The sequence below is a fragment of the Gorilla gorilla genome, chromosome 2 (genome assembly GCF_029281585.2).
Source record: "Gorilla gorilla gorilla isolate KB3781 chromosome 2, NHGRI_mGorGor1-v2.1_pri, whole genome shotgun sequence".
NCBI classification, from domain to species: Eukaryota; Metazoa; Chordata; class Mammalia; order Primates; family Hominidae; genus Gorilla; species Gorilla gorilla.
This window is the reverse complement of record NC_086017.1, coordinates 203753722-203773063: the sequence shown is the minus strand read 5'-3', so window position 1 is coordinate 203773063 and position 19342 is coordinate 203753722. Positions and strand designations below refer to the sequence as shown.

General features: G+C 36.9%; 1 protein-coding gene across 2 annotated transcripts in view; it reads left to right on the top strand.

Annotated features, from left to right (window-relative positions):
* Positions 1-19342, top strand: part of FGF12 (fibroblast growth factor 12) — a 586299-nt gene that overhangs the window by 20794 nt on the left and 546163 nt on the right. The gene's annotated exons all lie outside the window — the stretch shown is intronic.

Genomic DNA, 19342 nt, shown 5'->3' with positions numbered 1-19342 from the left:
GTAATTCTTACAGTCTTTGAAGTTATTCTATTATTATAACTTTCATGGTGATCTGTAATATTTGATGCTATTATTGTAATTGTTTTGGGAGTGCCACAAGCCATGCCCACATAAGACAACAACTTAATCCATAAATGTTGTATGTGTTCTGACTGCTGAAGGAAGAGAAACAAATTTAAAGTTACTAGAGAATATATCACACCAAAATCTGTTTCCAGTGTTGTAGACATAATTGACTTCTCAAACAGAATTTCACCTGTTAATTCTTGTGTGTGTTCTGACTGACTGGCTGTTCCCCATCTTTCTCCCTCTTCTCAGGCCTATTTCCTGAGACACGAAGATATTAAAATTAAGCCAATTAGTCACCCTAAAATGGCCCTTAAATGTTCAAGTGAAAGGAAGAGTCACATGTCTCTCACTTAAAATCAAAAGCTAGTAATGATTAAACTTAGTGAGGAAGGCATATTGAAGGCTGAAATACGCTGAAAGCTGGGCCACTTGCCCTAAACAGTTAGCCAAGTGGTGTATGTAAAGGAAAAATTATTGAAAGAAATTGAAAGTGCTACTCCAGTGAACACAGGAAGGATAAGGAAACGAAACAGCCTTATTGCTGATGAGAAAGTTGTAGTGATCTGGATAGAAGATCAAATCAGTCACAACATTTCCTTAAGCCAAAGCCTAATACAGAGCAAGGCTCTCTCTTCAATCCTGTGAAGGCTGAGAGAGATGAGGAAGCTGCACAATAAAAGTTAGAAACTAGCAGAGGGTGGTTCATGAGGTTTAAGGAAAGAAGCCATCTTTGTAACATAATGCACAAGGAAAAGCTGCAAGTGCTAATGTAGAAGCTGCAGCAAGTTATCCAAAAATATCTAGCTGAGATAATTGACAAAGGTGGCTACACTGAACAGCAGATTTTCAATGGAGACTTCATAGTCTTCTATTGAAGAAAATACCAACTACAACTTTCATAGTGAGAAAGAAGTCAATGTCTGGCTTCAAAGCTTCAAAGGACAGGCTCACTTTTTTTGTTAGGGGCTAATGCAGCTGGTGACTTTAAATGGAAGCCAATGCTCATGCACCATTCTGAAAATAGTACGGCCCTTGAGAATTATGTTAAATATACTCTGCCTGTGTTCTATAAATGGAACAACAAATCCTTGATGAAAGGCCATTTGTTTAAAGGATGGCTTACTGAATATTTTAAGCTCACTATTGAGACTTACTGCCCAGAAAAAGAAAGATTTCTTTTAAAATATTACTGCACATTTACAATGCACCTGGTCATCCAAGACTTCTCATGGAGAAATACAAGGAGATTAATGTTGTTTTTATGCCTGCTAACACAACAGCCATTCTGCAGCCATGGATCAAACAGTTATGATCCATGAATGATCAACAGCCATCCTATAGCTATGGATCAAATAGCTATGGATCAAAGAGTAATTATGACTTTCAAGTCTTTTTATTTAAGAAATATATTTCATAAGGCTTACTTGCTGTTGATAATGATTCCTCTGATGGATCTGGGCAAAGTAAATTGAACATCTTCTGGAAAGGAGTCATCATTTGAGACGATATTAAGAATATTTATGATTCATAAGAGTAGGCCAAAGTATCAACATTAACAGTAGTTTGGAAGGAGTTGATTTCAATCCTCATGAATAACTTTGAAGGTTTCAAGACTTTGGCTTATGTCTATAATCCCAGTGCTTTGGGAGGCAAAGACAAGAGGATTGTTTCAGTCCAGGAGTTTGAGACCAGCCTGGGCAACACAGTGAGACCTTGTCTCTACAAAAAAATTTTTAAAAATTAGCTGGGCACAGTCATGCAATCCTGTAGGAGGAACTGTCAAACACTTATAAAACCATCAGATCTCCTGAGAACTCTCTCACTATAATGAGAACAGCATGGAGGAAAAACTGTCTGTACAATCCAATCACCTCCCACTAGGTTTCTCCCTTGACATGTGAAGATTATGGGGATTAAAATTACTGATGAGATTTGGGTGGGGACACAGAACCAAACCATATCACAGGGTTTGAGAGGATTTACTCCAGTTTTGAAAGAAGTTCTACTGTGGGTAAAATGCTATCAAACAGTATCATATTCTATAAAAAACTTTTGTAAAAGGGAGAGTCAATCGATGTGACAAACTTGAGTGTTGTCTCATTTTGAGGAACTGCTAAAGCCATCCCAATCTTCAGCAACTACCATCATGATCAATCAGCAGCCATGAGCATCAAGGCCAGATTCTTCACCAGCAAAAAGATTACGAATTGCTGAAGGCTCAGATGATTGTTAGCAATTTTTTAGCAATGATGCGTTTTCAAATTAAGGTGTATACATTATTTTTTAGACATAATGCTCTTATACACTTAATAGACTGTAGTATCATGTAAATATAACTTTTCTATGCACTAGTAGCCAAAAAATTTGTGTCACTTGCTTTATTGCAATATTCACTTTATTGTGGTTGTCTGGAACCCAACCCACTATATCTGTAAGGTATGCCTGTATAAGGAAGATAAAACACAATTCCAAAATTATAGGATAAGGGATTAACTTTGCTGAAAAGATAGAGGGAATATAAAAACAGCATATTTAAAATGCTTTATAGATTATAAGTGTTTCTTGTGTACCGTTTTATTTAAATATTAAACAGACTTTGTCAGGTATAGAACGAAATACCATCTTTTGGTAATCAGTTTGGAATCTCCTGCAACTCTCAAAGCCTGAGCAATGTAGAGAAAATACTAATAACATATATTGTTATTTAAATAATTAAGGTGGGTAGTTATATGTAATCAACTCTTTCAAATTTCTGAAAGTTTTGCCTAAAATGACTTAGACTAGTTTTTTTTAAATTTAAATTTTTATTTTTTAACAGAGTCTTGCCCTGTTTCCCTTGCTCAGGCTGGAGTGCAGTGGTGCAATCTTAGCTTACTGCAATCTCTTCCTCCCGGGTTCAAGTCATCCTGCCACCTCAGCCTCCCGAGTAGTTAGGACCACAGGTGCGTGCCACCATACCTGGCTAATTTTTGTATTTTTGCAAAGCTAGGGTTTCGCCATGTTGCCCAGGCTAGTCTTAAACTCCTGGACTCAAGCAATCTACCTCCCTCATTCTCCCAAAATGCTGGGATTACAGGCGTGATCCACTGTGCCTGGCCTTGGACTGGCCTTTTTACATTTGGGCATGAATATTACCCTATTAGTCATTCTCTTTTTAAATAAGAAGGCTATAAGAAAGTTTTCAACTTACATAATGTAGGTATTTAGTTCTATGTATATTTTCAAGGTGAATTTCTCTAACACTTATAGCACATTTGTTTGTGATCACAAAGCTAGGAGAAACCTTAGTTCCATTACCTAACTTTAGAATTACCCACAATAGCCAAGATATGGAAACAACCTAAGTGTCCATAGAAAGGTAAATGGACGAAGAAACTGTGGTATATATATATAATAAACTATGATTCAGCCTTTAAGAAAGGAGAGCCTGACATTTGTGACAACATGGATGAACTTGGAGATCATCCCATTAAGGGAAATAAGCCAGACACAGAAAGGAAAGTATGCATGATCTCACTTATACGTGGAATATTTTTTAAAAAGTCGAATACATAGAAATAGACAGTAGAATGGTGGTTACCAGGTTATTAGAGTTGTGGTGGGAGATGCTAAGGGAGGGAGGGTAAAAAGCTTCAGTTATGTAGGATGAATAAGTTTGAAGATCTAATGTATAGAATGAGGGCTATTGTTAATAACATTGTATTGTATTATATACTGGGAATTTGCTAAGAGCAGATTTTAGGTGCTCTTACAAAAAAATGCTATCTGAGATGATGGAAATGGTAATGGGCTTGACTGTAGTAATCATTTCACTATTTATATATGAAAACATCATGTTGTATACTTTAAATATATAATTTTAAAAATAATCTAACTTTACAGATAATGAATATAATATGCCTTTTTTCATAAAATAAAATTATTTTCATAAAAGACGTGTCTTGCTCAATCACAAAATCAGGACTATAATTATGGTCTCTGAGACCAGTTTTCTTGCCGCTATACCACAGTCAGAGTAAAGATCACAGCAAGTAGAACTTCATTTGATATGGGAGGTGCCTGAAATTCTCTTGATTGCTGTTTTTCTGTCAGCACAATATTTTTACATGAATTCTTTGAAAAATAATTAATGTCGTGTTTAAAGTTACTACTGCTTGTTGATGAAAAGAGTTTCACTGTGTAAAATATTTGATGAAATTTATTCTGAGCCAAATATGAGGACCATAACCCATGACATAGCCAGAGGAGATACCAAGAACATGTGCCCAGAGTGGTCGGGCTACGGCTTGGTTTTATACGTTTTAGGGAGACATGTCATCAGTCAATACCTGTAAGATGTATGTTGGTTCTGTCTGGAAAGACAGGAGAACTTGAAGGGGCAGGGCTCCCAGGTCATAAGTAGATTCAGAGATTTTCTGATTGACACTTGCTTGAAACAGTTACTATCTGAACACCTGGAATCAATAGCAAGGAGTGTCTGGGTTAAGATAAAGGGTTGTGGAAACCAAGGGGTTTTATTATGCAAATGAAACCTCCAGGTACCAGGCATCTGAGCTTTTATCAGACTTAAAAAGGTGCCAGACTCCTCTTAGTCAATTATCTCCTGGACCAGGGAAAAGATCAGAAAAGGGAAGAGGATTCTCTACATAATGTAGATTTCCTTACAAGAGACAGCTTTACAGGGCCATTTCAAAATATGTCAAAAAAATATATTTTGGAGTAACATACTTCAATTTCTTTCAGGGCCTGCTACCAGTCATGTTGGAATTTTATTGCTACAAAGAGTCTATTTTGTCAATCTTAAGATCTCTGTTTGAATGTTAATGCTGGTCAGTTGTGCCTGAATTCCAAAGGAGCAATGTATAATGAGGCATGTCCGACCCCCCTCTTCCCATCATGGCCTAAACTAGAGTTCCAGGTTTATTTGGAATGCTTTTAGCCAAGAAGGGTTCTGTAAGTTGTTGGGCGCCTTAGCATTTTATTTTTGGTTTTCATATTGTACAATACTAACATTTCAAGGAAGTTTGACTCTTTTGTGGCCTCAAATGCATTTAATAATGTATCTGCTCAAACATGTTAAGTAGTTAAACATAAAACAAGGAGATATGATGGTCAGAGTTATTGCTTCCATCCTTGCCTCAGTTTCAGTGACAAATCTTTAAAAATGAAATGTATATTTTTATTATGATGTGACAGGACTTTATTTGGATTTGTTTTATTGCTAAGTAAAATTCTAATTTTACTTTATTTGAACACATTAAATATAGTGAACCTTAAATTTCAATAACTGTGGCTACAATTTAATTTTTTCTAAAGAAAGCCCAATTTTCTGGTTTTATGAATGTGATCTTTCTTTATATGTTATATTATTTGGATATTGTTAAAGCATTGTGTCCATTTTTGGACTGCAGTTTAGAAGAAGCTCATAAAAATAGACAGAGTATGTATATAAAATGAGCACTTTAATGGCAGGTTAAGAGAATTGACGTTGCTTAACCTGAAAAAGAGAGAGCTCTGGAAATGTGCTAATTACCACCCTCAGGCATCTGAAGTGATTTTATGAGAAATACTATAGTTTTTCTTTCCACTTAGGAGAGATTTGGGTTTTATCTTGTGTTAGAGGTGATGGGAGCATCTCAGGGATTCAGCAAGGGTGATTGCAATTTTCATCTGTTAATATCTCTTAAGAGAAGGATACAATGAAATGATTACAATGAAAAGATTAGGTATGATGAAATAACTTACTCAAGCATGTGACATTGTCTCTCAAGCCTTCCTCCTAAAGATGAGGAACTAGAAGCTCAGAGAGTGCTGGAGAGAGAAATCACATCAAGATCTTGCATCAAGCCTTACATCAGGGCTTTTGCATGTCTCTGCACTATTTCTGAATACTTACTGAGTGATCTAATATTTCATTAGAGTTGACTACACAAAATTAATTGGAATGGGAGGTCAAGCTCAAGATAAATTGAGAAATGCACGTCTTTCCAAGTACTGCAGGTGATGGCTTATTTTGTTAGAGTGGTGACTTTCTGCTAGTGTGGCTAAAGAGGAACAGATGTGTTGATTTTGATTGATTTGCATTTAGAAATTATGCAATATTTGTAATGTGTCCTAGATCATTGTGCTCTTCTTTTATAAAATGGAAATAAGTGTGTAGGCATGGATATATTGCACCCCATGACCGAATAGTTATTACTTGGAATTTTTCACGCCTAGCAGTGGTGCTGATGTTTCATCAAGTATAGCTTTTTGAGAGCCATGATTACCACTGACTCATTCCTCTTCTATGACTTGAAATCGTGTAGGAAAGGGAAGAGTAGATAAGTTTAAAGAGATTTCCTTGTTGCAGAAAACACTAAGGTATAACAAAATGAAAGAGTTGCAAATGGCATGGATGATGTGTTGCCCAAACCCTCCTCTGAGAGATGTAAAACTTGAAGCCGGGAAAAAGACATGGCTGGTCTTTGGAGTTAGGTGAGGACTAGAAACCAGGAATAAGAAGGAAAAACAAAACTGAAAGCTGCAAATGGGTTATAAGGATTTATCGGGAAACACTGATGGCAGGTTTTTAGTGGCTAAGACAAAGTTATCACCCGTATCTTTATACAGAAAGAGGGAAGACAACTCTTTCATGACACATAACTCTCTTTAAAGCATTAACATAACGGAACTTTTCTGAAAGGGTCAAAGGGACTAATACTGCAAACGGAAGTGAACAATGTGATGAGCACTCTGAAAGGGTGAGGTGTATTGACAACTAAGGTCTTCTCACTGGTATTTTGTGGTTTCTCTTTGAAAAATGGAGGTGATTCTCACCTTTTGGGGGAAGATCTGTTGCTATTTGACCATCATTGGCAAGTATCTAACTGTTTCACATCTCCAGAGAACCAAAGGTAAATTATATAGCTGACAGGAATATAAAAATTCATCATTTCTGCTCAATGTATGAATTTGGATTAATATTTAATTATTCATTAAATTTTTGTATTTTGTCTTCTTCCCACTGTCAGTGAGTAAGGTTCAATGGAATTGAAGTCTATGTTTACTCACTTTTATGGCTTCTGTGCCCTCAGGATAATGTCTGACGCATGTTAACACTCAGTAAATATTTTTATTATTGTTGGTGTGTATACAGCCATTGCTATTCTTATTTTTAGTATTATATGATATTGGTGTTTAGAAGGGACTTAGAACCTGGTGTAATTCCTGTATTTTGTGATAAAAGACTGAGGCTAGGAAAGGGCCTGTATAAACTTATACAGCTACATAAACAAAACTTGATTATACTGACTTCATTTATCTCCTAGTCCAGAACAATACATTTTTGAGTAAACAACTTTGTTACAGGAGGTCATATATAGTATATACTTTGGATGAGCATGCACATTATCTGAGATTCAATACTTTAATAGCCCTCTTATTAATTGATTAGTTAATTCATTAAAATACTGATTTGTTAATTCACCAATATTTCTTGAGACTTATTGTGTGCTAAGCACTGCTTTATATAGAGCAGTGAACAAAAGCCAATAGAGTTGTCTGAGTTTATGAAGTTTACCTTCTGTGATGGGAGAGAGACTATCAAATAAATAGAACATTTTATGTCAGATGTTGGAAAGTATCATGAAAAAAAAAAAGATCAGGCAAGGGGACAGGGGATTTTAGGAGACATTAGTGGATTAATTTAGAATTTTACTTAGGTAGGTCACGAAAGACCTCACTGAAGAGGCAACATTTGCACAAGCACTTGAATTAGGCAAGGGAGCAGCAATGAGCAAACAATGGTCTATTTGGGAGAGCAGCATTTCAGATGGAGGGAACAGCAAATGCAAGTCCTCTAAGGAGTAGTGTGCTTGGCATATTTGCAAAGCATCAAGGAAGCCAGTGAAGTCAGTGAAAGTGAGAATGTTGGAGATGAACTTTGGTGAGGCCACAGTACATGTCCATCTTTATGGCCCATGTCTCCTGACCAGTGGCTTCTGTCACAGTCAAATCTCAGATATGCAAGGCAACACTCCTGGGACTAGTCAGTCCACCTTCTCCCTATTATAGGGTGCTTTCTGCCATAACCAGCTCCTTCAGGCAAGTAACATTTGAGCCTTCTGCCAGGTTGAAATAATAAGTGCCTCCTGAATACTAAACTGGGGATGGGAGTTGACCTTCAGTGAATGCCCTTATATATCAGAAATTTGGGACAGTATCAATAATTTCCCCTTAGAGAATGTGCATTTCTCTTCTGATGCAAGAGCCTCAGATTGCTGATGGGAGAGACAAGAAATGCAAAGTAGTTTGCAAGAAGTGAAATTCTTTCTATTCTGTTTCCAAAAGCAATGCAAGTCTAATGTATACCTTCGAAGAGTTGTTGTAGACTCAGACCATGTTTCATTTAAGAGAGCTGTGTGTTTTTCTACAAGGTTCCTCAGAGCCCCTCTAGTAACCTTTGGGGAATCATTGCATTGCTAAATCACCACATTAGCCTGCTGTCTTCTGGAAAATGCTGATCCCATTGCTTCTGTCAGCAGGAGAAGTCAGCCCTTGGGCTGGAACCAACCATATTGAGAACTAACTGAGAGGCGGGGGAGGGTGGGGAAGCCCTTAAAAAGAAGTTCAGATCTTCAGGGTAGTGTGGGGGGCAAACAATCCTAGGAAATGCTGTACTAAATAGAAAGCACCTGTTTTTATTATTGCTAATCATCAAATCACTTTTTTAAAAAATGCATTACAGTTTATAAAGCTTTTCCCTATCCCTTACCTCATTTAGTCTCCTCTTCAATCCAGTGTGGCCTTGTTATATAAAATGATACAAACCAGCACATCTGCATCACCGGAATCTTGTTAGAAATGCCCCACACAGACCTGCTGAGCTAGAATTCACGTTTAACAAGACTGCTAGCCCCTTAAAGTTTAAGAACATTGCTATAAAGCCACAGAACAATAATTTCTTCTGATTACAGTAAGGAAATAGAGAATTAGCCTCATTGGGTGACTAAGCCAAGGTCACCCATTGAGTAAGTAGTGAAGTCGGGCTTCATACCCAAGCTTTGTGCCTCCTGTTCCAGCAGTCTCTTGGCTGCAGTCACTTCCCACTCCACAATCCCTTCATAGCATGCCTGCAATGTACTAGCTTTTGAAAGAAAAACAACCCCTTTTCTCTGAACCCACCTGCTCTTATTTTCTCCACCAGCTGTTCTGGGCTCCTCCCTCATCTGTTTGCTGATTCGAGAAATGCAAACACACTGAAAAGCTCTGCAGCCATTGCCCACATGGCGCCCTCAATGAGTGAATCTGATAAGAATTGCTAGCATCAGTCACTTGCTCAGGGCTTCTCTGCAAAAACCTTCTGGCCTCACTTAGAGGAAAGGGTAAGAATTCAGAACAAGACAACAGAGATCATGCAGCTGGAACATACTGGTGGGTACAAATGGGTTTTTCCACTATTGCTTACTGTTAGGAAATGACAAAAAAAAAAAAAAAGCTGAGCTTAGTATCACAGAAAAACACATGTGCAGAGAGCTTCATAGCCCACCATTCAACAGAATTTTTCTCCGTCACCCAGGTTGGAGTGCAGTAGTGAGATCTCAGCTCAGTGCAACCGCTGCCTCCTGGATTCAAGTGATTCTCCTGCCTTAGCCTCCCAAGTAGCTGGGATTACTGGTGCATGCCACCATGCCTGGCTAATTTTTGTATTTTTAGTAGAGATGGGGTTTCTCCATGTTGGCCAGGCTGGTCTTGAACTTCTGACCTTAAGTGATCCACCCTCCATGGCCTCCCAAAGTACTAGTGTCACCGGCATTAGCCACCGGCACCCAGCCCTTAAGGATATAAAACGTGCAGAAAGTGAGTGCCTCATCCTCGCCAACTAATTGACCCAGTAAGTAGGCAAAACTTAGTCTGCTGGGTAAACAACCCCTCATCCATAGGAATCATACTTTGAGTGAGGGAAAATTCTAATAGAATTTTAAATATTTGATTCATAAATCCTGAACTAGAATTCCTTAAGTAAGTAAAGCTCACTGATCTCAGGTTGAATTCTCACATTTTATTAGTCAGTTTGTTAACTGAAAAAACTGACATAAGACATTTCCTGTGAACCTACTACATACATGAAGGTCATCAGAGTAGGTGATAGGAAAGTTTCTGGTATGAGTGATATCTTCCCTAAGAGCCTGCAGTTTAACAGAATTCATGTATATGTACATGCAAAATGATAATGGAACACAAAGGGACATTTCTCCCTTACCTTCCACCTCAAAGAATGAAGTCTCAACCTAGGAGGTGGCATTTGAATTATTTATGGACAGAAGGTAGGTTTGGGACATTCAGAGTCTGCAGAGTAGAGAAAGTCATGGGCAAGGTGAAAGGAACAATGTGAATAAGACACAACGAAAAATGCTAGGTTTGTATTTGGAATAGCAAATAATGTGTTGAATATGACTTGTAATCTATCAACTCAGAGATGAATATGCTTTTGTTTTCTTTTTTTCTGATTGTATATGTTTAAGGTTACGTGATGTTTTGATACATATAGACACAGTGAAATGATTACTACTGTCAAGCCAAGTGACACATCTGTCATCTCACATAGTTATCTTTTTTTTGTTAAGAACACCTAAAATCTACTCCCCTAGCAAATTTTTAGTATATGTACAAATATTATTCACAGTAGTCCTTATGCTGTACACTAGATCTCTACTTATCCTACACAACTGCAACTCTTTACCCTTTGACCTTCACCTCCCCATTTCTCCCCACCTTCCAACTTTGGTAACCAGCATTCCTCTCTCTGTTTCTATGTATTTGACTGTTTTTTAGTTTCCACATATAAGAGTGATACAGTGTATGCCTCTCTGTGCCTGGCTTATTTCACTTAGCATAATGTTCTCCAGGTTCATCCATGTTGTTGCAAATAGCAGGGTCTCCTTTTTTGAAGGCTGTATACTATTTTACTGTATACTATTTTACTGTGTACATATATATGTATATATGTACATGTATGTATATATATGTACGTATATATGTACACACACATCTATGTATATACACCACAATTTCTTTTCCATTCATCTGTTGATGAACACGTAGATTGTTTCCATTATCTTGGCTATTGTGAATAATGCTGAAGTGAACATGGGAATGCAGGTATCTTGATAAAGTACTGATTTCATTTCCTTTGGGTATATACCCAGAAGAGGGATTGCTGGGACATGTGATAGTTGTATTTTTAATTTTTTGAGGAACTTTCATACTGTTTGTCATAATAGCTACACCAATTTACATTCCCACTAACAACATATAACTATTCTCCTTTCTCACCACCCTTGCCAACATTTTTTATGTCTTGTCCTTTTAATAATAACCATCCTAACAGGTGTGAGGTGATATCTCATCGTAGTTTCGACTTGCATATCGTAATGACGTTGAGCACCTTTTCACATACCTGTTTTATATTTTTATGTCCTCCTTGGGGAAATGTCTATTCAGGTCTCTCACCTATTTTAAAAGTGAGTTATTTGATTTTTGTTATTGAGTTGTGAGTTCCTTATATTTTGGATATTAACTCCTTATCAGATATATGGTTCACAAATATTTTCTCCCAATCTTTAGTCTGCTTTTTCATTCTGTTTATTGTGTTCTTTGCTGGGCAGAAATTTTTTTGTTTAATGTAGTGCCACTTGTTTATTTTTTCTTTTCTTGCCCATGCTTGATGTCTCAGCCAAAAAACAATAATAAAAATCACTGCAAAGGAAAATATTAATAAGTCTTTTTCACATGTATTCTTCTAGGAGTTTTACGGCTCTATGTTTAGATCTTTAATTCATATTGAGTTAAGTATTTTGTAGTATAAGATAAGGTTCTTATTTTATTGTTTTGATATGGATATATAGATTTCCCAACATCATTTATTGAAGAGACTCTCCTTTCTTCATTGTATTTTCTTCCCGTTTCAGAAATTAGTTGACTATATATGCCTGGGTTTATTTCTGGCCTCCCTATTCTATTCCATTAGTCTATGTGTCGGTTTTCATGGTAGTACTATATTGTTTTTATCTTGGTAATATAATTTGAAATCGGGAAGTGTGATGCCTCCAACTTTGTTTTTCTTTTACAAGACTGCTTTGGCTATTCAGGGACTTTTGTTGTTCCATAAAAATTTTAGAATTAATTTTCCAAATTCCATGAAAAGTGAAATTATAAGAGGGATTGTGTTGAATCTGTATATTGCTTTGAGTATAAAAATTTTAACATTATTAATATTTCAATATATGAACAAGACATATCTTTTATTTGTATCTTCTTCAATTTATTTCATCTTATGGTTTTCAGTATACAGCTCTTTCACCTCTTTGGTTGAATTTATTTCTAACCATTGTATTTTTTTAATGCTATTGTAAATGGGCTTATTTTCTTGATTTCTTTTTTGGACAGGTAATATTTAGTGTAAAGATATACAATTGATTTTTGTATTTTTTTAATCCTGCAACTTTACTAAAACCATTCTAAGAGTTTGTTGTGAAGTCTTTAGGGTTTTCTACATAAAGGATCATGTCACCTGCAAATAGGATAGTTTGTATTTGGATACCTTTTATTTATTTTTTTCTTGTCTGGTTATTCTTGCTGGTACTTCCAATACTGTGTTGAATAGAAGTGGTGAGAGTAGGCATCCTTGCCTTAAGCCAGACCCTAGAGAAAAGCTTCTGGTTTTCTCCCATTGATTGTCATGTGGACTATTCATAAATGGCTTATAATATGTTGAGTAAATTTTCTTTGATGCCTATTTTTTGTGAGTTTTTATCATGAAACGGTGTCAAACTTTGTCAAATGCTTTTTCTGTGTTTATTAAAATGATTTTTTTTTTTTTTTTTTTTTTTTTTAGACAGGGTCTGCTGACTCTGTCACCCAGGCTGCTGGAGTATAGTGGTGTGATCTTAGCTCACTGCAACTTCCACTCTGCAGGCTCAAGTGATCCTCCCAACTCAGCCTCCCAGGTAGCCAGGACCACAGGAACCACACCACCACACCTGGCTAATTTTTGTATTTTTAGGAGAGACAGGGTTTCACCACATTGTCCAGGCTGGTCTTGAATGCCTGAGCTCTAGCGATCTGCCTGCCTTGGCTTCCAAAGTGCTGGGAATACAGGCATGAGCCACCGCATCTGGCCTGATCATGTGGTTTTTAATCTTTTATATTGTTAACGTGGTGTATCACATTGGTTAATTTGCCTATGTTAAACCAACCTTGCTTCCCAGGGATAATCTCACATAGTCACAATGTATAACTTTTTAGATGAGTTGTAAAACTTGGTTTACTAGTATTTTATTGAAGATTTTTGCATCTATGTTCATCAGAGGTATTGGCCTGTTGTTTTCCTTTCCTGTGCTGTGTTTTTCTGGCCTTCATATCAGGATAATACTGGCCTCATAAAATGGGTTTGTATGTATTTTCTCTACTTCTATTTTTTAGAATAAATGAATAGGATGGATATTAATTATTCCTTAAATGTCTGGTAGAATTCAACCATCAAGGCATCTGGTCCTGGGCTTTACTTTGTTGGGAGGTTTTTAATTACTACATTAATCTCTTTATGTGTTATTTGTATGTTCATGATTTCTCTTTCTTTGTGATTCAATCTTGGAAGGTTGTATGTTTCTAGGAATTTTCCATTTCTCTTAGGCTATCAAATTTGTTTACAGATAATTTTTCATAATAGTCCTTCATGTCCTTTTTATTTCTGAGGCATTTATTGTAATGTTTCCACTTTCCTTTTTTATCTTGTGTCTTTTTTAAATTCTTAGTGATTCAAGCTAAAAGTTTGTTAATTTTATTTTTTCAAAAACTCAACTCTTAGTTTTGATTTTTAAATAGTTCTAGTTTCTATTTGATTTATTTCTGCTGTGAGCTTTATTACTTTTTTTCTTCTGCTAACTTTGGACTTAGTTTCTTTTTCTTTTTCTAGTTTTTTGAGGTAGAATGTTAAGTTGTTTATTTGAGGTCTTTCTTCTTTTTAATGTAGGCATTCACTGCTGCCAACATCCTGCTTAGGAGTGCTTTTACAGTATCCATAGTTTTTAGTGTGTTGTATTTCCATTTTTGTTTGATTGAAGAGAGTTTAAAATTTCACTTTTGATTTTTTTCTTTTACTCATCGGTTGTTTAGAAGTATTTACTTTAATTTCCACATATTTATGAATTTTCTAGATTTTTCTCCTTTTATTGGTTTCTAGTTTCATATCATTGTGGTTGAAAAAGATACTTAATATGATTTCAATATTCTTGCATTTACACAGCCTTGTTTTGTGGCCCGACATTTAATCTATACTCGACAATGTTCCATGTGCCATTAAGAAGAATGTGTTTTCTGTTGCTGATGGATAGAATGTTCTGTAAATGTCTGTTAGGCTCATTTGTACTGAAGAGTAATTCAAGTCTAATAGTTTATGATTGATATTTTGTCTAGATAATCTATCCATTGTTGAAAGTAGGTACTGACACCCACTTCTATTATTGTCTTCCTGTTTATTTCCCCCTTCGGATCTGTTAATATTTGCTTTATATGTTTTGGTGTTCTTATGTTGGATACCTATATATTTATCATTGTGGTAGACTCTTGATGCATTGACCCCTTCATCATTATATAATGACCTTATTTGTCCCTTGTAACAGTTTTTGGCTTAAAGTCTAGCTTTTCTGATATAAAAGCTACCTCTGCTCTCTTTAAGTTTCCATTTGCACTAAATATCTTCAGTCTGTGTATGTTCTTAAAGGTGAAATGAGTCTCGTGTCAGCAGCATATATTTGGGTCTCATCTTTTTAAAATAATTTATCCACTCTATGTCTTTTGATTGACAAATGTAGTCCACTTACATTTAAAGTAATTATTGATAGATAAGGATTTACTATTGATATTTCATTTTCTGGATATTTTGTAGATCCTTCCTTCCTCTCTTGCTGTCTTACTTTGTGATTTGGTGATTTTTTTTTTTTTTTGTAGTGTTGTGGTTTGATTTCTTTCTTATCTTTTCTGTATCTACTATAAGTTTTTGCTTTGTAGTTACCATGAAGCTTAGGTAAAACATTTTATAGTTATACCTGTATGTCTACTTTAAGCTGATACCCACTTTGATCACAGGCAAAGCTTTATGGTTTTACCATTTCCCCACATTTTATGTTGTTGATGTCACAGTTTATTTCTTTTTATATTGTATATCACCATTAACAAGTTAATGTAGCTGTAGTTATTTCAAATACTTTTTTTCCTTTCAATCTTTATAGTGGCACTATAAGCAACTTACACACAACCATTTCAGTATTATGGTATTCTGATTTTGACTATATATTTACATTTTCAGTGAGTTTTATGCTTTCATATGTTTTTATGTTACTAATTAGTAAGCCTTTTGTTTCATCCCAAATAAGTCTCTTTAGCATTTCTTATAAAGCAATTCCAGTGGTGATGAACTCCCTCAGCTTTTATTTGTCTGTGAATGTCTTTTTTCTCCCTCTTTTCTGAAAGACAGCTTTGCTATGTAATGTATTTTTGGTTAGCAGTTTTATTTCTTTCCACATTTTGAGTACATCATCACTCTCACTTGGCTTGCAAGGTTTCTACTAAGAAATCTATAATGGCCTTATTGGTATTCACTTGTATGTGATTTGCTTTTTTTTTTCTTCCTGCTTTTAAAGTTCTTTCTTAGTTCTTAATTTTTTATTGTAATGTATCTTGGTGAACTCTTCTTTGGGTTGAATTTGGTTGAATTCCTTTGAGCTTCATGTACCTGCATGTTCATTTCTTTCCCCAGGTGGGAAGTTTTTAGCCATTATTTTTCTAAATAATGGTTTTCTGTCCCTTTCTCTCTCTGTTCTTCTGAAAATCCTATTATGCAAAAAATAACTCTCTTGATGGTGTTTTATATATCACATAAAATTTTCATTCCTTTTTTTCTTTTTTCTACTCTTACTATATGATATAAAACAATCTGTCTTCTAGTTTGCTTATTATTTCTTCTGCATGATCTATTCTTCTTCAAGCTCTCTATTCCATTCTGTTCAGTCATTGTATTATTTAGCTCCAAAATTTCGTTTGGTTATTTTTTAATGTTTTCTATCATTTTGTTGAGCTTATAATTTTGTTCTTTTATTGTTTCCTAATTTTTTAAACTGTTTTTTGTGCTGTCTTGTTTGCTGAACTTCTTTTAAAATGATACATATTTGTACATATTCATTAGGTGCATGTGATACTTTGTTACATACATAGAATGTGTAATGATCAAGTCAGGGTATTTAGGGTATACATCACTTTAAGTATTTATCATTTCTATGTGTTGGGAACATTTCAAATTCTCCCTTCCAGCTATTTCGAAATATATAATACATTGTTGTTACCTGTAGTCACCTTACTCTGGTATCAAACATTAGAATGTATTCCTTCTATCTAACTATGTGTGTGTACCTATTAACTAACCTTACTTTATCGCCAACATCCATATACCCCTTCCATCTTCTGATATCTATCATTGTACTCTCTACATCCTGGACATTGACTTGTTTAGCTCCCACATATGAGTGAGAACGTATGTCTTTCTGTGATTGGCTTATTTCACTTAACATCACCTCCAACCAATTCTGTCCACGTTGCTTCAAATGACATAATTTTATTTTTTTATGGCTAGATAGTATTTCATTATATATATATCCCACATTTTCTTTATCCATTTGTCCACTGATGAATTTTTAGGTTGATTCCATGGTTTTGCTATTGTGAATACTGCTGCAATACACATGGGGGTGCATGTATCCTTTTGACATACTGATTTCCTTTTCTTTCAATAAATATCCACTGGTGAAAATGCTGGATTATATAGTAATAGTATTTTTAGTTTTTCAGAAATCTCTATACTGTTTTATTTTTTACTGAGCTTCTTTAGAGAATTATTTTGAATTCTTTGTTATAAAATTCATGAATCTCCAATTCTTCTGAGATCAGACAGGATTGGGCATATTCAGAGTGGTATGGCCATAGACAATGTCCAATTCTTTAAGGTCACTTATTAGAAGCTTATTGTGTTCCTTTGGTTTCATATTCCTCTGATTCTTCATAATTCTTGTAGCCTTACAAAGGTGTGTCTGTGCATTTGATGCATGCATTCTTTTTCCAAACTTTATGGACTGGTTTTGGTAAGAGAAGACCCTCACCTGTGGCAGAGGTTGGGGGTGGTTATAGAGGGATGCATGCTGGGGCATGCCATGGCACCAGGTGTAGTGGTGTGGGGCACCATGAATGGAAGTATACAGTAGCTCCAGGTCCAGGGGTGTATGTGGTGTCTCATTGGCTCAGAAAGCTGGGGGTCCATGACATTGACAATTAGGTCGTTCTTGGTGGCAAGAGCTGTGTGAGGTCTGCTATGGCTGTGAGGGTCCTCAGTAGTGTTTCTGAGTTTGGTGGCAAGAGGCTGGGGCAGAAAGTGATGGGGACCAGAGTCAGTGATGTGCATGTGCTCAGCTGTGGAGGCTGGCTGAAGGCATATGTGTGGCAGCAAAAGTCAGTTGCAAGCTTGTGCATCGTGGCAAGGGCTGGCAGCAAAGGAAGGGGCTAGGACTGACTGCATGTGCACATGTTGTAGCAGAGGTTGGCAGTGTACACATGCATGATGGCAGGTGTCAGCTGCGGGTTGGGACAGGGGTCAGGCTGACTACATGTGTGTAGGCGGTAGTGGGCCTGAGCTGGAGATATGCACACCTAGGCAGCTGCAAGGGCCAGTTCTGGGTACAAGAATAGTGGTGGAGGCAGGAGCTGGGGGGTGGGGCCAGCTACTTACAGATGCACAGCTACAGGGGCAGGGTTGGGTGCATGCCCTAGCCTGCTGCAGGGGACAACCTTGGGTGTAGACATGGTGGTGATGGCTGGGTCCCTGGGCCGGAGCTCCTTTAGAGAAAGCAGCTGTTCTTTGTTTCCTTTAAATTAGGCCAGCCCAGTTCTGACTTTGACTACCTCTCCTTGGTGGTGAATTATTTGTCAGTCGCTATTGGACCTTACCCCACCTACCAGGCAGAGTCAAAGTTCTGCCTGGGTCTTATGAGCCTTAACCCATTTGTGGTCATTGGCAACTGTTATGGAATATGTGCCATGTGTGGGGCATGAGAGTCTTCACTGCCACCAAGAACTGCCCTTTGCCTGGGGTTCAGATCCCCAGGCAAGTCACATGGCCATCACTCCCCAGAATGCTACTGACTGTCTCCACCCTGCTTCCTCTTAATACCCCTGTGTATATGTTTTTAGTCCCAAGGCAAATATTTGTCTCATCTAGAGATTCTTTTTTTTTTTTTTTTTGATGTGAGAGACTATTTTATTAAAAATAAATCAGAGGGCCGGGCGCGGTGGCTCACACCTGTAATCCCAGCACTTTGGGAGGCCGAGGCGGGCAGATCACGAGGTCAGGAGATGGAGACCATCCTGGCTAACATGGTGAAACCCTGTCTCTACGAAAAATACAAAAAAATTATCCAGTTGTGGTGGCGGGTGCCTGTAGTCCCAGCTACTCGGGAGGCTGAGGCAGGAGAATGGCATGAACCCAGAAGCCGGAGCTTGCAGTGAGCCGAGATGGCACCACTGCACTCCAGCCTGGGCAACAGAGGGAGACTCTGTCTCAAAAAAAAAAAAAAAAAATTAGAGAAAAAAGTCATTGTCTTTTTTTTTTTGTACTTTAAGTTGTCAATTACATGTGCAGAACGTGCAGTTTTGTTACATATAGATATTCTTAAGAAATCTCTTTCCCTCATATACCTCCATCCCTGAGCCTTACACATCTCCTTGCTGAGTATAGTCTTTTCTAAGACCTGTGATCTCCAAATAACTTCTGTTTTTCTTATTGAAAAAATACCTGAGTCAAGGAAATACTACCTTAAGTAACCCACTTCAAATAGCACAGGAAAAAGAGAAGAACAAATGTAAGTTAATATCTTAATAAACAATGGCACTACATTCAGAACAACCGGGGCATGAGATCGGTGAGATAGAATGGTGGGTGCCCAAACTGGACACTTTTTGGGGTTGTGGTGATGGGGAGTGGTGTGGGATGTCTTCCATTGACTTCAGTGACTCTCCTTGCTAAGATCATACAAGCCTACATTTCAGTCTCGGTTCCAACTTTCTGACCCTTTTTTATCATTTATAAACTTGCCTCTGTGCCTGTCTTTCTCTCTTCTTTGTTCAGAGCAAGAGTTGGCTCTCCTTTCATTTTAAGCCAGTCAACGTTTCCCCTAGATGCTGTCACCTC